This window comes from Papio anubis, chromosome 15 (assembly GCF_008728515.1).
Source record: "Papio anubis isolate 15944 chromosome 15, Panubis1.0, whole genome shotgun sequence".
NCBI lineage: Eukaryota > Metazoa > Chordata > Mammalia > Primates > Cercopithecidae > Papio > Papio anubis.
The window spans coordinates 68,200,906-68,217,788 of NC_044990.1; the positions used below are offsets into that span (position 1 = coordinate 68,200,906).

Genomic DNA, 16,883 nt, shown 5'->3' on the forward strand with positions numbered 1-16,883 from the left:
GGCGTGAACCCAGGAGGTGGAGCTTGCAGTGAGCCCAGATTGCACCACTGCACTCCAGCCTGGGCGACAGAGTGAGAGTCTGTTCCCCCCACCAAAAAAAAAGAAAAAGAAAAAAGAAATAGCTGCCCATGAAAAGGAGAAAGATAATTATAAATAGGTCTTCCAAACCAAACTTACACAAGAGTCACAACCTAAACAAATGATTTTCTCCTGCCAACCTGAATTTAGGGAAAAAGGGATAAAGAGAAATGTTTACCTTCCATTCTCCATCAGGTACTCCAGGTAGAGATCCAGGAGAACTAACCTTGGTAAAAATTCTTTGTCAGCTTTTTGTCAGTTGCCCTAGGTCCTCAACTGTAGGCTTGGAAGCAAGTCAGGTGTCTCAGTCATTCCACTTTTGTTTCCAGAACTATGGGGGTTGAGAAGGTGTGATCCCTTCTCTCCCTATTGTAAAAGGTTACAGCCTACACCCCTATAACAAGAAAGAGATTAACAAGGGAAAAACACAACAAAGTTATTACTAATACATGCACACGTGTCCGTAAGAATCATTCAAAATATGAACTCAAAGATGGATCAGGTGATTAAAGCTTAAATGCTTTCTTCACAAGGGCCAGAAAAATAAAGGAATAAATGGGTCCAATGCTCAGGCAATGGTTCACAGGAACAATGGTTGTCCTGTTGTGAAGATAATGTTTCTGAGGTTATTTTTTGGAACTGTTCTTGGAAGAATGGATGAAAATTCTATCTGAGTGTGATGATGATTCCTAATCTCTTCTCTTCTCTAGTCATTGATGTTCCTTGTTATTTCACAAGATCCTTAGGGAGGATGTCCTAGCACCATCTCACTGCTTGGGAAAGAAGAGAACAAGACAAGGGTAGAGGGACCTTTATTCTGAGGAGCTTATAAGGCCTCTCTAAGTATGTTAAATTCCCACTCTTTGGGGCATCACTTGCTGATCCCCAAAAGCTATAAATGTTGGGAGACCGAGGCGGGTGGATCACAAGGTCAGGAGTTCGAGACCAGCCTGGCCAACATGGCAAAACCCCGTCTCTACCAAAAATGCAAAAAAAATTAGCTGGGCGTGATGGCAGGTGCCTGTAATCCCAGCTACTCGGGAGTCTGAGGCAGGAGAATCGCTTGAACCCAGGAAGTGGAAGTACAGTGATCCAAGATCGCGTCACTGTACTACAGCCTGGATGACAAGAGCGAAACTTCATCTCAAAAAAAAAAAAAAAGCTACAAATGAATTTTTTAATAAGATCTATTTCCAGCATCCCAGTTTCTAAATGAATATTCTAGCCTGTGCTGAAGTAAGTCAAAAAATAAAAGATATAAGGAGATCATGCAGGTTTACTAGGTTAATTTTTTAGAAAAGATGTAAGACGAAAAAATAGTGTTAATTTCTAATGATGTAATTTTGTTCATAGAAAATCCAAAGTAAAATCTAAAACGGAATTACTAGAATAATGAGAAATAATAGTTTTTTGGATACGTCATATTAAAAATAATCAATCCATTTCCTCGGTTTTGGCAGAAAGTGATTAGAAAACATGGTAAAAAAAAAAAAGGCATACAATTGCAATAATAGCATAAATATGTATATTTACAATGTATGCAAGAAATATACAAAGAAAATTTAGTTTTTCAGAATAACATTTGAAAAATGTATATACGAATAAGTACTGTCTTCGTGAAATGTCTGTTAATTTTTCCCACATTTATCCAAGTGGTTTTCCTTTAATGTGTACATGTCATGAAAGTTACACATATCATTTCTAATTAAATTTTACTGGCCTCAAATTAGCCACAAGACCAAATTTCCATTAACAAAAGGCAAAATGATTTGGTAAGTCCATCTATTAGGCTACAAGAAGATTTTCATGTAGACTTCAGGATTTTAATTATGAGAATTTTATCTTTGGTTAAAAATACTTTGCAAGGAAAGGACATTATATCTAAAGCAACATTTCTATTTGTCATATTGGATTCTAATTTTTACTTTAACAGACTAAAAATTTATGTTATCCAATAAGCAGATGCTTCATTACTTTCTGAGTAATTTACTACAGAAAGAAACCATTTCCAAATTGCAAAAAATAATCTAAATACAATGCCATGTGTTTTTCCTGGAAAATCACAACTTCTCTGCAAATTATTCCTTTAATATAAAGGACTTCAGCGTTCATAGATACAGAACATCAGTAATTATTTTAATAATAGTATATTATCTGTCTCCTTTTATACTATCATCACTCGATGTAGGTGAAGAATTACATACAGTTTTTATCCTGTTTAATTTATATTGCTATATACTATATATTCATGGAAAGTAAAGCATTAAGTGTGGCTGGTTTTCTTAAACATGATTTAACTTATTTTCCATGGATGACACATTATTTAAACAGGTGGCATAAATGGATGCTTCCATTTCTAAAAATGAGGACAAGCTCCATACATAATGTATAGTTTTAATATTATTAATGACCAAGTCATTCTTTGGTTTATTTCTATTCTCTATCAATACCATGATGTAGCATTCTAATAAATCATTAGTGGGACACCATTGTAATGTCATCCTGCAAAAATGCATCATCAAAACTACTGTGATAAAAGCTGCCCTTGTGATGATAAATAGATCTGACTCATAAGCATTCATTTAGTACATACCTGCTGTAAAATTAGGAAGGCTCTTTGAATAACCAGATAAGCAATATTGCATTGATGATAAAAAAGATTATATGTTTAATTGTTATGCACTTATTTATGCAAACAAAAACTGAGTAGAAAGCCTATTAAGGGTTTTTGGAGAAAAGTTTCCTATATGGTCTGTTGTTTTCTGAACGAGTTTTCTTCAAAATTTTTCATTTCAAGGATGACTAATAAAAGAGGAATACAAAAATATTCACTGAGAATATTCCTAATTCTTCAGAAGCCTACTATATCTAAGAAAATATTTCTCTGATTGATTTTATTTCTTCTAAAATACTTAAACCAATTAGTAAGTTGTTTGTCAGTGGCAAGGGCAGGATTCATGTAGAGTACAATCTAAATCTAGAGCCAACGCTTAAAATTTTTATTACCTAAAATCACCCAGGAATAGGGATAGATACTTATTTTGTCTTTCTTTTTTGCTTCCCAGTGGAATACTTTGTTAATGCAACATCTGTAAATCTACAGATGTTTTCCATTGTCACCATAAGGTGTAGGATGATCAAGGGATCACGGTTATTATTAAACGAACTATCTCAGCTTACTGGAACCATTTTATTATCAAGCACTTGCTTGAGGAACTTTTTAGAATATACTTGGTAGTCTTGATTGTTAAGTGGGCCTCCTTTCTGCTTAGAAAGGAGATTATTCTTTCTAGATTATCCTTTCTGCTCTAGCAGTCCTATACCTCTATAGATACCACAGCTGGGTTCAAGGGTGAAAAATTTGGGAAATATGTCAATTTTTGGTTTATGCTAGTCAACTTCACATTGGATCTATTACCTTCATTTTGGAATAGGTGTTTGCTTTCTGATTGACTGAATTACTGAATCATTCCTCCCTTCTTTATTTGAAATATCTACTAGACATTTTCTGTATGCCAGTAGAAGATATACTGAAAGCTGAGAATGAGGGAATGAGATGAACTTGGTCCTGTATCTCAGGGTCTCATGATCTATAGGTAAGAGCAGACAAATAACTTCAGCAACATGAGCAATTTTAAAATAAACATATGTTAATTAATATGAAGATAATTTTTATTTCAATATTTTAAATCCTTAGAGTTTTTAGCAAATAATTTACCATTTCTTTCTTTATTCAAATATCAGATATTAATTTTACTGTATCAAGCTGAGTATTTTCTTTTAAGAATCATCCAACTTTTAATTTTTGGTAAATTGGCTCTAAATTTCTATAAAGATATTGAAACCGTGTTGTGTTTTCCATTGTCACCATAAGGTGTAGGATGATCCAGGTATCAAATTAGTAACAGCTACAGGTTTCAGTGAGTAAAAACATATTTGTTGTTGTGTTTAAGATAATCCCTGCTTTTTGTTCCCTAAATAACTAATTCAAATGTTTATAATACTTTTTTGTTGCTGCAATTATTTGTTTCTTCTTACCTTTAGACTCCCTAGTCTACTCATGCCCTTTTCAGACCCTTTTAACACAGCAGCCAGAAATACTGAAATTCTTGCTAGGTTAAATTGTATCAGTGTACCCAGTTGGGCATGGCGGTTCACACCTGTAATCCCAGCACTTTGGGAGGTCAAGGTGGGAGGATCACCTGAGGTCAAAAATTTGAGACCAGCCTGACGAACATGGTGAAACCCTGTCTCTACTAAAAATACACACACACAAATTGTATTAGTGTACTTGGTTCAAAAATCTTGTACCAATTTTACATTGCTCAGGTAAGAGACAAGCACTCTATGGTAGCATGCAAGGCCCACGTGACCTCCTACATCTGCAATCTCATGGCCCACGACACAATACTCTTGCCCTCAATATTCCAGGCACACTCACTCCTTTTCTCTTCTTGACCAAAGTGAACCTTTGTCTCATGGCCTTTGCACAGTGCTGTTTCTTGAACCAGGAGATGATATAAAAGAAACTTTGTAAATGTTTTCCACAAAACCAATAGTAGTCTTACCAATTTGCAGAGCACTAACAATTAATTACATGTTATGAAACCAGAAGATACTTTTAAAACTACCAATTAAATACAAAAATAAATTTTGATGAACCACACTACGAGAAAGACTGAAGTATTTTTTTCTCTCTCAAGAATATACCATAAGATTTTTATTTCAAATGAGTGAACAAGGAGTAAGCATATGGCTAGAAAGCAGAAAAATTATTATAGCAATGGATCAGAAAGCTACGGATATGTTATATATTATATTTATATAAAAATCTATTTATAAAATTCGAAACTATATAGAATGTTACTTTCCTGGATTTTAACAGGTGTGGTATTTCTGAAACTGAGGGGTTAATCCAATTGCGTCTGTCAAACAAACTGCCCTGTTTGCTTTTGGTCCCTTGCTTTTTGCTTTTTTTTTTTCCCCCCATAAAGCTGAAGGCCATGCTACTGAACGCTGTAACTTAACCTTCACTGGCTACATTATAGATAACATTTATGAGTCACCATGGTAACAGCTGCTTCAGTTATTTTTCAGGAACTTCAGGCAGCTCCTGTCCAGTTCAAACCAGTTGCAAATACGGACCCTTCAACTGAGACTGAGCAAATGCCCACTAGGTGGCTTTTTGACATCAGAGGGCCCAAAACACGACCCTCAGATCATGCTACTGGCTCCATTTTCTGAACATACGCCCTAGGCAAAGCCATGAGCCCCAACTACACTTGTGTAGATCACCGATTACTTCATTTTTTCTCCACTACCAATAACCTTGTCCCTAATCCTTATCTTCTGGGAGGCAAATTTAAGAGCTATTTTCCTGCCTCCTCGCTTGGCTCCCTAATGAATAAATCTTTTCCGTCTTGCAAAATGTGTTGTCACAGTGATTGATTTACTGTGGGTGTGGACAAAACAAACCTGAATGAACCTGGGCAGTATCATTTCCAGCTTATTTAAATTTATAATTGGTAGTGGGTTTTTTTTCCCTTCTATCCAAATAAATGTTTACTTTTGTAACTAATTTTGGATTATTTCTTAAAGAGGGCTCCTGTAATTAAATAACCTTCAAGTCCCACAAAGCTGAGATCTGCCTTGATCTTAGCCCACAAGAAGGCATAATCAAGTCATTCAACTCCCTTTTAATTAAAGTTCTCTGAATAACCTAAGAATAACAGAAACTCTGACATTTCTGTGCTTCTCCCTCAATTTTTTTATTACTTTCATATTTGAAAATGCTAAAAAATTCCCGTCTGTAACATATCATTGGAATTGAAGTGATGAAACCTCAAGCTCAAAATTACTTTTATTTTATTTTACTTGATTTATTTTGAGATGGAGTCCCACTCTGTCGCCCAGTCTGGAGTGCAGTGGCATGATCTCCACTTACTGCAATCTCTGCCTCCCAGTTTCAAGCGATTCTCCTGCCTCAGCGTCCCCAAGTAGCTGGGACTACAGGTACATACCACCACATCTGGCTAATTTTTGTATTTTTAGTAGAGATGGGATTTCACCATGTTGCTTGGGCTGGTTTTGACCTCCTGACTTCAAGTGATCCACCCACCTCAGCCTCTCAAAGTGCTAGGATTACTGGCACGGGCCACCACACCCAACTGAAAATTATTTTTAGCAAGTTGTATAAAACTTATTCATTGATTTAAACAAGGAGAAAAAGTCTCCATATATTTTAATTATATTTGTTTTGGGGAAAATGAATATAAATTAAATAAACATTTTTGTTTTTCTGTTAATCTTTACAGTCCAAATTACATACTTGATAAGATAAACCAATGTATAATTAAGTTTTTCACTTGTTTGTTTGTTCGTTTTTGAGATGGAGTCTTACTCTTGCACCCAGACTGGAGTGCAGAGACACGATCTTTGCTCCCTGCAGCCTCCACCTCCCGGGTTCAAGCAATTCTCCTGCCTCAGCCCCCTGAATAGCTGGAACTACAGGTGCCTGCCACCACGCCTGCCTAATTTTTGTATTTTTTGGTAGAGATGGGGTTTCACCATGTTGGCCCAGGCTTGTCTCAAACTCCTGAGTTTAAGCAATCTGCCCGCCTCAGCCTCCCAAAATGCTGGGATTACAGGAGCAAGTCATCACGCCCTGCCAAGATTTTAGACACAATATATTTATTATTTTTCTTCTGTGTAATGCCAACTTTCCTAATAATTGTCAATCGTATCTTTATTTTTGCCAATTACTTTCAGAGGACACAGAGTTCTAGTAAGATTATTTTCCTTCATTGAAATAACGGGCATACCTTTTTGCCCTTAATTAAGTGCCACTTGCATGGCAACATTAAGAAGTTCCAATTATATAAATTCAGGGAAGTTTCCATGTTAAGGAAAGGAAGATGGAGGGTAAAGTGATGATATATTAAATGTTTACTTTTAATTGAACTTTATGTCATTTACCATTTGTGGAATGAAAAATGCCATGGTGCGTGCAAATCAATAAAAAATATTTTCATCTCTAATAGAATGCTGCGTACTCAATTAAATACACATTCTAAATATAAGTCAAAACACAATCTACCATTTAGGATAAAAGTAGTCCATCAGGCCAATGAGGAAAGAAGTTTTAATACCTTTATTACCATTGTCTAGCAAAACGCTGGTTTTAGAATTTGACTCAGTATCTACATAAAATAAGAATATTGTTATGTCATGTTATATTTTCATGTTACTATTTTCTTAACTCTTATTCAAATAAAATAATGGTTAAATCATGACTAGGTGCCTAGCTGTGTCATGTGTTTAAAACTTACGTTTAAATTTTTATGCTAATATCTCTTTTTTATTGATTTACCCTATTTTTTTTTTTTTCTGTTATACTATAGTTACTGACAATGTTGAAATTTACATGAGCCCTGTAATTCTGGAAAACAGCTATGGATAAAGAATTGCACCACCACTTTCATTTTCTGGAAAATGACACCCTTCCTGGTAAGACTTAGGTAACATTCACAGATGACCCCTTTGTTTACCTATGACAAGGCCAGACACAGAGCCTCCAAAATCTCATTCGCAGCCTCAGATTATTAACTAAATTGTTTTGCTTTTGCTGACCAATTAGAACAAAGTGTCTGTTAACCAAACTTTATTAAAGATTTTCTCTTTCCCCAAGACTGCTGAACATTGTTCTACTCTCAGGCTGAGCCAGCATAGGGCCCCTCTGTAAGGGCCACTCCTGGAGAATAGACTGGCTTGAGCACAAAACATTTGCTAATGTACTCTCCAGTCATGGCACCCTTTCAATTCACCTCCCCATACCTGTTTTCTTTTACCCTTGGTTACTCCTCTCTATAAAAGAAAAACCCTTTTGCCTAACTCTTGAGCAACATGGAGATCTTCTATTCAGAGCATTCTTTATATTGCAGTAGCCTTTGCAAATAAAGTCTCTCTTGATCCAAGTCTAGATTTGTTTTTAATTCAACATTATGTAACATATTTACATCACGGAAAGTTCTGTGAAGGGTATATCGGAACTCTCTGCACTATTTTTGCACCTCTCTTATAAATCTGTTGAAAATAAAAAGCTGAAGAAACAAAAGGATATTTCTCAGTTTATACATTCTAGGCCTCTTGAAAATTATTTATAAAACTAATAAGTTGATTACTACAGAGAAAAAAAAAAGACCAGAAAGTCAGACAGTTTAAAATATGACATTTGATACTTAGTATCTACCTAAAGGCTGCAACCCTGGGAGTGGGGATAGTTTGTTTCTGAGTGAAGATTTCACCTTAGTTCTTGACACATCTGTGTCACAGTTCTCTTTTACATAGGACGGCATCCCAAGATCTATCCCAAACCATTTTCAGAAACAGCTTTTATTTTGGAAGCTTTAGAGGGTCTTGTATTCATAAATAATAACATTTCAAAAAGGTATTTTAAAAGAAAAGCTGATTATATGTAAAAAAAGACAAAACATTTTTAGATATGCAAAGCAGCTATGTTAGTTCAAAAGAATCTAATGCTAAGGATATATGTGCGTGTGTATATATGTATATGTGTGTTGTGTGTGTGTGTGTGTGTGTATATATATATGGTGACTGAGTATATGACAGGCCATTAAATTTTGAAGGAGTAAATTCTTTCTTGTTATTCTTTCTCAATACTGATAGAAACTCTCTTCTTGACCAAATTCTACTCAGGCTCCATTAAACTCTATTCTGTACTAGGCTTTGACTTTTGAGTTTCCAGATTTATCTTTGTATTGTTCAGCTTCAGCAAGTGTCTTGCTGAGTTATTTTACCCCAAATCATTACCTACCCTTGATATCGGATCACCCTCAATATAGATCATGTTCCTCATCCTCCATTTTTCCCCAGATGAGGTCTAATCACCCTGGCTTTCCTTCTGCAAAATTCCTGGTAGGTTAATTTAGCTAGACTCCTCCCTTATTCCAGTTGTCTCCTCTTAGTAACTTTCCATCCACCCCACTCCCACTCTGTTCCTTGGCTATACATTTCCACTTGTTCATGCTGTATTCACAGTTGAGCCAATTCTCTCTTCCCTACTGTGAAACCCCATTGTAGGAACCCCCTTGAACAAAGTCTGCCTTATGCTTCTTTAACAAGTGTCGTAAATATATACTTTTTCTTCAACAGTACAAATCTCCTATTCCTGGAGCTTATCTGATATCCTCTTTTCTTCCAGCTTCACTAAGAATCCTAGTCTCACACAGACCATTTCTCCAGCCACCGACCTTATGTGTTGTCCTTTGCATTAGACTACCTTCAATTCCATACACCTTTATGCAAATGCCATCTTCTTTAAAGTATTCACAGATTATGGCACTATACTTTGTCTTTTTTCTGGACATATTTGGTACTGTTTTGCACATATACTCATGGAATTTTAGAAACTATTTATAAAGCCATAAAAATAGCACAAAAGTGTCAACCAGCACTGCTGTCATACAATTTGTGTTCTACGGATTTCTTAGTTACAGCTTGCGTTGAAATTATCTAAAGATAATTTTTAAAGACATGTGACAGGGAAAACATCAGTGGTTGCCAAATAGAAAATACAAGGAGAGAATAAAGAGGTGGAGCACCGATGATTTTTAGGTCGGTGAAACTACATTGTATGATACTATAGTGTGGAATGTAAATTATTTTACATTTCCAAATGCGCGACTACAAACACAAGAGGGAATCCTAATGTAAACTATGGACTTTGGGTAATTACGATGTGTCAAAGTAGGTTCATCAAGTGTATCAAATATACCACTCTGGTATCAGAGGTTGATAATAGAGAAAAGTGTGTATGTGTGTGAGCAGGGGTATTTGGGAAATCTCCAACCAACCTAAATTTTGCTGTCAATCTAAAACTGCTCTAAAAAAATTGTCTTTAATAATATAATATGAATTTTAAAAGACACATTTGGTAGACATTTGTTAAAAATCCTCTTTAATATAAACCAGATAAATTTTGTATTATAAAAGGAAATAAAAGAATTGTTCAAATTTGAGAAACTTTGAATATCACATCCAATTTACATAAAATTATGAAAGATTATTTATTGCTTTATTATTTTTGTTACATCACTCTTCACTGTTTTCTTAATAAAATGGAAAGTAAAATTTTAAAAGCAGAATCTTCTCCCCCTATAGGCTTGTGACTGGCAGACAAAAGGCAAGTTCGTAATGAAAACAGGAAGTAGAAGGTAAACAGAGTGCTTGAGGCAAGATCCAAATACTCCCTAAAGTCAGAGATTTCAGAAAATGTTATTTAATACAGGTAAGCCGGTTCCTCTAGAGGTCTGTATTTACATCAGGTCTGAGGTACTTCCCAAAGGAATTCCTGATGAAATGTAACAGTATTTTAAAGCATATAGTGGTAGACATTTATCTCAAAAGTCCCTAAGTGTGTAGAGAGGGAAACGCTCAGGAAGCAATGTCTGCATCGTGGATGTCAACTCATGTTGTCAAATTTTAGAAGTTATTCAACGCAATCTGGCCATGATCATTGTTCTATATATTTTGCTAACTGAATAACACTAATTTAATATGAAAACATCCCTGTGAAATATCAAAATACGTAGGAAAAACACAAGAGTTTGGCCATTAGCCATCTTTAAAACCTGTATTTCTACAGTTTTATCCAAGATTTAATTTAAAAACTAGCATTTGGGACAGTGAAGAGTATGAGAAAGGGAAACACCTGCCAGAAAATCATTTTTCTAACCATACAATATTAACTTCCATTGAAAAGAAGAATTGGAGTGAAACATTTTTGTTTCTAAGAGTTGCAAACCGAATAAAGTAATGTGAAACTATTAAATGAGGTGACCTGACCTGCTAAAAGCAATTTAAATAGCTAAAGGATACATTCAGCACTTTTCACATGTAGATGGAAAGAGTTGTCTTCCAAAGGGTCAGTTATGTCAGAAAGACTAAAACATGTGGGAGAACATCAAAAAACTGCCCTTTCGATACTTAATGGAGAGCATTATAAATGACCTTGTGCCTAGTGAATGTAGTTTGAAAAGATTGGGTCAGCTTGCACTGGTGAGTATAATACAATTTCGTAACACATTAATACCAAGTTATTTTCAGCCAGGAGGCAATTATTTTTCCTGGTAGAGTGGGTATTTTGTGGATACTATTTTAATTTGTGACTTCAGAATATATCAGTGTTTTGAATTCCAAAACTGAGCAAAACCTATTATAAGTAAATATATTTATATAGTAATCCTGAATATATAATAGTTACTGTAAGAAAAATGTATGCTGTGAAATTTTTGTTGATCTTCATCAAATAATATATTGATAGTCTATATTTCAAATTATAAAGAAAAAGTAGTATTCATTAAAAGTTTATTCCCAAAGAAAGGTAAAATAATGAGTTGTAGTTGTAAAATACACAATAATGTTAGTTGAGTGTCCCTAATCCAAATATCTGAAGTCCAAAAATTCTCCAAAATTCAAAACTTTTAGAGCATCAAAATGACTTCATAAGTGGACCTGATGTCCCATGATGACTCATAGTCAAAACCCAGTCAAAATTGTTTCATGTACAATATTATTTGAAACATTATATTAAATTATCTTCAGGCCATGTGTAAAAGCTACATATGAAACATACATCTCATGCTTAGCTTTGGGTTCTGGCCCCAAAATATATCATTATGTACATGCAAATATTACAAAATCAAAAAAAAAAAAATCTTAAACAGAAACACTTTTGTTCTCAGACACTTCAGATAAGTTGTACCCAACCTTTATATCTATTCAGAAAAAGGATCAGAACAAAAAATGAGAGTAATAGAAATGAAAATTGTTCCTGACAAATGTCTATTTCATAAGACATTTCTGCAAAGATAATTGTGAAGGCATTTGTCATTTAATAGAGAATAGCAAATAGAATATCCTAAATATCAAATACTCGGTTTCTGCAGGTTATTACCTAAGGCAAGGAATGTGATTGGAAATGTATTTACCACGAAGAAACATGTCTAATTTGTTAAAATTCAATTGTGCCTTCTAGGTTATAATTCTAAAGGTGTTTGCTGTTTAAAACTGATTCAGGTAATCTCTCAGAGCAAAGGCAACTTTATTTGGAATACTAAACTATAAGCTCTGATAAGACCAGAGATTTCTGTCTATATCCGGAAGATCTGGGACGTGGTAGGTACAAAGCAGGTCGACTATGACTACTTGCCCGAGTCCAGTGAGACAGAACACTCATACACACAGCAAGTTACACGAAGTGGGTGTATTACTCACAGATAGGCAATAAAGGACAACAGAAATCTGGGATTCATCACAAGTTGGTCCTTCAGGGCTCAGGTAAGCTGCATAGGGAATATGGAGTCTCATCGGTGTGTATTCCTCCCTTGCACTGCAGCTGAGGGATTCCCGAAAGCAGTCTGCTCTAGGATTTTATACCCTGAGAATAACAGGAATCACTGGGCTATATAGCATTGAACGGCATCCTCTTTCTAGGTGGGACTGGAACAAAGCCCAGGCTGTTTAAGTCAGTCCCTCTTGATCTCAGGAGGTTGCATTCCCACCACGTGGCACAATTATTTCTGAAATCTATAAATGAGAATTGGGGGAGAACTGGTTTGGTCCAAGGTCACACAGTGAACAGCACCACAGTGGGCATGGAATTTTTATGTTTGAGTGCATTAAGTAAATGAATATGGTTTCAAGTATGTATAGGTTTCCCTGTAGTATTAATGTTTCTTTCTTTTTTTTTTTTACTCTAGAAAGTTCGTTTGAAAAGTCTTTCATCATATAATAACGGGAAAATGAAACAGCGTTAGGATGGTTTCACCCTTGATAATTATTGACTGTGTGACATTGTGCAAGTTGCCTAGCCATTTTATTCACAGTTTATTTATTTCTAAAATTGCTGCTATTGGTTGCACATTATAATTATATATGCCGTAAAAAATGTATTTTTTAAAAATTATATTTGCTATCTATATTGTCTCATATGTAGTTTTCTTTTTAATAAAAATATGTTGGAATGGCAGTTTTTGGAATGTAAGCCTGAATTTCAAAAGGCTGTTTTTAAACTAATGAATATTTGTAGCCTTTCCCATATTTCTCGTCATGATGGCCCTGATGTCTTTGGTGGCAGTATCTACATTTTGAAAAAATTCTGCCATATCAATACTAGTATTATTACTATTTCAATTTGTGATTTAGTACATTTTATAAAGATCTTGGCTTTCAGTTCCCGAAAAAAATCTGCTTAACTTTACATCTATATAACTTTACCTATATACTTTTTTACATGACTAAATAGAGGCAAGCCCCCCCCCCCCTTTTTTTTTTTTTTTTGAGACGGAGTCTCGCTCTGTTACCCAGGCTGGAGTGCAGTGGCCGGATCTCAGCTCACTGCAACCTCCGCCTCCCGGGTTCACGTCATTCTCCTGCCTCAGCCTCCCGAGTGGCTGGGACTACAGGCGCCCGCCACTTCGCCCGGCTAGTTTTTTGTATTTTTTAGTAGGGACAGGGTTTCACCGTGTTAGCCAGGATGGTCTCGATCTCCTGACCTCGTGATCCGCCCGTCTCGGCCTCCCAAAGTGCTGGGATTACAGGCTTGAGCCACCGCGCCCAGCCGGCAATCACTTTCTAACTTGCTTTATAGAGACTTGCCTTTAAGATAATTACAATCACTGTGTTCTTCACATAGTGCTGGGATTTTCTTTTCATGAATGTTTACCTGGTTGACTCTAAAGAGCTGTCACATTTATTTATTTGTTTCACAGTGTAAGCGTGATTTTGTGAGAGTTCAGTGGAAGGAAAGACAAACGTCTACATTGTAAAAATCAATGTATTGATATGTCAATGAGGCCATAGACCAATCGGTCTGAACAAACTTATCTTCCCCATCCTCTGTAAAAGATGGAACTCTTGGAGAATTGGAGGGAGTTTCTTTACTGGACATACACACACACACACACACACACCTTTTTTTTTTTAACTGTAGATTTCATTTAATAAGTTTTATCATCATGTAGTAATGAAAATAAAAAAGAATTAGAAAGGTTTCACCCTTGATAATCATTAACTGTGTAGCACTGGGTAAGTCACATAGCCCTTTTAAGTCTGCATATATGAGTGTTTGCTTATGTATAAGCACAAGGCTAGGTGCCAGGAATAGAGCAATGAATGAAAGAAATCTGATCCCTGACTTTTCACAGGAAACTAGCCAATAGTTTCCTGTGAAAGATAAACATTAAAGAGATAATTACACAATTTATTGTAATTGCAATAAATTCTGCAAAGGAGAAGTACAAGATGCTTGGAAAATATATATCAGGAGTATAGGACCTAGTCTTAGTAGAAAGGAAGGCTTCCCCTGAAAAGTGGCTTCTATATTAAAATTTACATTGATTTCGTGTGTGTGTGTGTGTGTGAGAGATGCAGCTATCACAGATGTTTCTTTTAAGGCAATATGTTATTTCCTTTTCTGTTTTCACTGGAATTCCATTATCCAAATTTAGCAAAAAGAATTCATTTTATGATATTATTCATGTAAATATTTAAAGATAGCACCTCACGGAAACATTGAAAGTTTAATTCTCAGGGGAAAGAAAGAAAAAAAAAAAAAGACTTGGTGTTTCACCATAGGAATGGCTTCATAAATAAATCCCTAGCTGCAAACCTAGACCATTAGTTAATATCATAGTTTCTTGATAATAACCAGTAGCAAGACCATGTTTACTCAATAATTGACTCATATATTTAAACATGGGCATTATTAATTTTATACTTCATGTTAGATACTTTTTTCTTCTTTATTCTTGAAATTCTAACTCTAGTTCTTGAAACCTTTGTATTGAATCTGTTTATGTACTTAGTTTATGAATAGTTACTTGCAATGAACATTTCCTGCTATTTTCCATAGATCATTTACTTTCACTCTCTTAAGATTTGCTGCTGAATGGTTCATGACATCCTTTAAGACTGCATGGGTACTTTAACAACCAAAATCAAAATGATATCTCCCCATTTAATTTATCCAATTAATTAGAAATATAGACACTAAGTTATAACAGTGATTTATTTCAGTCATTAAGAATTCAAACTTGTTAAGCATGAATAAAATTGAATTAACATTTAGATAATTTATGAATCAAATTGTTTTCTTTTACATTTTTAAATTTCATAATTTCATTATTAGAACTTAATAATTATTTAGCATTATTTTAGAATAATTCAGTATAAATATAAAAAGTATTATTTTATAATTGTGAAAGGTTTAATGTAATGAATTGTTTTAGCTAATGGACACAAATGACTGAAAATGGTTTTTCAGTAAGTACAGTAGTTAGGTGAGAAGACAGGAATACCTTGAAGTACATTTACATCTAGATGGGGAAAAAATTGATTCATGTTCTCAGCACTTGCTGTAATTCCTAGTTCTCCCCTCACCATATATAAGTGATTAAATTATGTCCTTGTGACAAACAGTCTCTTTAAGCAGGGATTTACTTAATGGGATAAAATAACACTAATAGGAGAGATGGGTCGTTTGTCATTTTCTCCAAGCTCTCATTCTGGTGAGGAACAGGAGCTGTTTCACAAGGGTCTGAGTACTTGTATGTCCTTTTGATGGAAAAAAATGAAAAAACACGTAGTCTTGGAGAATGTCAGTGAACAGCTTCAGGTTCTTTCAAGCCTCTGAGACAGGTAAAATCTCAGATCAGAACACTTCTCATGGTGTGGGTGCTTTGCTTGTGTGTTGGCGGTCAAAGCCATCTACATGGATTTGAGATAGAATTTTCAATAAGGGTTAAAAAAGGAGCAGATTTAGAACTTAATTAGAAATTCGCCTAAGATAAGGTGTAAGTTAAAAATATTCAGAGAACTAGCAAATATAATGAGGACAGATTCTGAAGTAGACAACTCTTGATGACATTATGCTCAATAAATTAGAGCCAAGAGATTTTTAACTAAAAACATATATTTTCTTTGAATGTATATTATATACAAGCAACTGTGAGAGGCACACTTCCTTAAAGTAAACTGACACAAAAAGCATGGGCATGTATGGAGTTTATGATCTGCCAAAGAAAACTAATTTTTGGAATATTAATAGCAATTATAACACAGTTCATGCTATGGAGATATACGCAAAGCCATGAACACTGTCACTGAAGAAAGTACGTCTGTTTGATTATCAGTGTATCTCCCAGCACATTACTTACACACTGGACTTACAGTGATATTTGAGGAGTTAAAATGATGACTTCTGATCTCTTGACCAACACTGTGAGGCCTCAGTTAATGTCTGAAGTCAAGGACACGGCCATATGCACTGATTCTTTTCTTCTTTCCACAGGTTGGCATCATTGCAGTAATCTCTGGAGTTACCCACATCCTGGAACTGATCTCTTTTTGTGTATAGGATTCAACAGTACCACTACCCTACCATGTCTGGCTACAAACTCTTATATATGTAAATCATAAAAATGTTAACTTATATACCTCCTCAAAACTTCAAAAGCAGAAAGAGGGAAGGAAGGAAGGAAGGAAGGAAGGAAGGAAGGAAGGAAGGAAGGAAGGAAGGAAGGAGGGAGGGAGGGAGGGAGGGAGGGAGGGAGGGAGGGAGGGAGGGAGAGAGAGAGGGAGGGAAGGAAGGAAGGAAGGAAAGAAGGAGGGAGAGAAAGAGGGAAGGAAGGATTAAAGAAAGAAAATATCCATAGCAATATTAGAAGGAAAAATTAGAATAAAATATGTAAAATATGTGTTCAGTTATAATAAATATCTTTAAATTT

At 35.2% G+C, this 16,883-nt stretch overlaps 1 long non-coding RNA gene across 2 annotated transcripts in view; it reads left to right on the forward strand.

Annotated features, from left to right (window-relative positions):
• LOC103879381 overlaps positions 1–16,653 on the forward strand; it is a 74,621-nt gene extending 57,968 nt beyond the window's left edge. For both annotated transcript variants that reach the window (XR_002518462.2, XR_002518461.2), the window contains exons 2-4: positions 7,479–7,584; positions 10,258–10,384; positions 16,448–16,653. This is a non-coding gene — a long non-coding RNA (uncharacterized LOC103879381). The remainder of the gene's footprint in view (positions 1–7,478; positions 7,585–10,257; positions 10,385–16,447) is intronic.
• The last annotated feature ends 230 nt before the right edge of the window (positions 16,654–16,883 follow it).